Here is a 2,612-nt window from a genome sequence, read left to right as displayed (position 1 = left end):
GATTCATAAAAATATAGTTATGAAAAAAAAAATATAAGATCTCACTTGACTATGTTTTAGTTAAAAGAGGTCGAAGAGTGACCTGTTGTCCATTGAACAACCAATCGACAAATATAAAAAGACATAGTCTGGGAACTGAGATAAAGTGACATGAATTTAAATCTTCACTTCATAATTTCACAGTCATACAATTGCAAACTACATGACTACTTTCTATTTGCTTAAAAAAAAAGTTTTATTTACTAAATGGATAATTTCACCTAAAAATATTTTTAGATAAAAATTACATAAACGGTCTTTTTTTCAAGATATTTAAAATAAAACCAAATTTGTAATTTTTTTGACTCATTTAAAAAATTGAAAAATCTTTCAATTATTCAAAAAATAACTAAGCTTTATCAAAATAAATCATTTCAAATTCATTTTAAAATTATAAATTAGATGTAATCTGAAACAATCGCATTATTATGAGATTACATTAGTCATTTTTAGCGCCTAATTTTTATATATATATTTGTTCGTTACTATAATTTGATTAGTGATGGTAGTAATTTGAAAAATTTCTACGATTATTAGAAACTTGTTAATTCGTAACGTGGTTATAAATCGTAACAAGTAACGTAAATTTTGGAGGTAAAACTTAAAGTTGAGCAACTACCCATAACAGTTCGAGAAAATTTTAACTATTACCCGAGCATATTATTTAACCATGATAGGAGAAAATTAAATATTTCATACACATATACAAGTGATTTTTAAACATGAAATACAAGTTACATAACTTGTTACATGTGCAACAATTTTTACCTAAACCTTAAACTATCTTAGATGAACATTTCCTACACTATAATAGATCAAATGATGGACAAAAATCACCAAAAACAACCCCAACCAGCCATGCTAGTGTTTTCCCTACTCCCCCTTATAGCCCTTTGTACACTTACATACACAAGCTAAAAACTCTACCTAAGAACCCCTCTTGTTCTACCCAAAGCTTGTGCATCATTACAAGCATGCAAGCTGCAAAAATTTGAAGCAAAAACACTCTATTTTCGGAACAATTATTCAGCCATAAACCCCAACACATTACTCCCAAGTTCATCCGTGATCAAACACTAGAATCCTTCAAACTTTCAACTACTAGAACACCTTCTTTTCTCATCAAATCTTCATCAAAAATCCATCTAAAACTTCTGTAAATTTATGTTTATAAAATCATATCTCCCATAAAAATGATCTTCATTTCAAGAGCTTTCCATAGACACCAAACTTGAAGACATCTACCAAGTATAGAGTAAGTTATGTTTATTTCCTTCTTCCACTACTTTTTATTAGAACTTGTTTATGCAAAATATTTTTTTTACATGAAACCTTCTATAAACTAAGATCATTATAAAATAGATATTTTATCTCTAAGACTAAGAAAATCATAACTTATAAATCAATAAAAATTGGCTATAATAGAAAATAAAAAGATGTATTTCAACAAACATATAAATTTTCTTATTTTAAGGATTGAAGTAAAATTATGGGACTTGATTGAGTATGTTGCTCAACATAATAAGTATACTCCAAATATGTTTAAATCATCACAAGAATTAGTTTAACAACCCCAACTAAGAAAAGTTAAGTGCATGTTAGATATCCAAAATTATTATTGATTTTTTGATGAATGTAATATGTTTAGTTGAGACTTGAAGAGTAAGGACCCAAATTTGGAACTACTTCTAAGAACGCGTAGGAGCTTACGTGGAGGCTTACGGAATATTTATATACGCTTGGAGTTGAGATATGTCATATGGGGTGATTTTTAAAGGATTTAAGAATAAGTATTCCCAAAGAGAAGTTCTTAAATCTTGAAAAATGATATCAAAATGTTAATTTTGAGTATGGAATGATTTATTATTATTCTGGGTATCACGCATGTTAATTTTAAGAATTGTTGTACGTTTAAAGGCATGATTACCATTACTTTGTAAAAGAAATCATGATGGAAATGGTTATATGGACTTCAAAAATATTTGAAATGCATTTTAAAAGCAATTTCTAGTAGCTATATGTTTAGAAAATCTCTTGGATATTTTTGTTGAAATTTATTCGTTAAAATGATATTTTAATGGATTTTAAGGTGTTAAATGCTCTTATTATTAAAACATGGTATTAAAAAACTCATGATCATCAAAAGTAATTAATACAACCATATTATAATGTCTCCAACAAGATTTGGATAGAATATATTTAGTTTGGAATTTTTCATGATTTTTGAGTAATCGTTAAATTGTTTATCGGTAAATTATAAAATAGTAAAATATAAAATAATTACCAAATAAAGACATATGGACTTGAAATTTTTATCACATACTAATATGAATATTAAATAAATTTGGGAAATATTTGGGAAGATTTTTTTGACGTTTAAGGACCTGAATAATTGTTTCTCGGTTATTAATAATCGGTAAGTTAGAAAACGGTAAAATATAAAATAAAAACTAAATGACGTCTATTGGAAATGAAAATCTTATGAGGCACTTATATAAAAAGTAGATACATATAATAAAATTTATTTGGATTTTGGTGACCATATATGGACTTAAATAAATTCTATTTGTTTT

The sequence above is a fragment of the Amaranthus tricolor genome, chromosome 7 (assembly GCF_026212465.1).
Source record: "Amaranthus tricolor cultivar Red isolate AtriRed21 chromosome 7, ASM2621246v1, whole genome shotgun sequence".
In the NCBI taxonomy this organism is placed as follows: domain Eukaryota; kingdom Viridiplantae; phylum Streptophyta; class Magnoliopsida; order Caryophyllales; family Amaranthaceae; genus Amaranthus; species Amaranthus tricolor.
Note: the sequence above shows the minus strand (reverse complement) of the source record.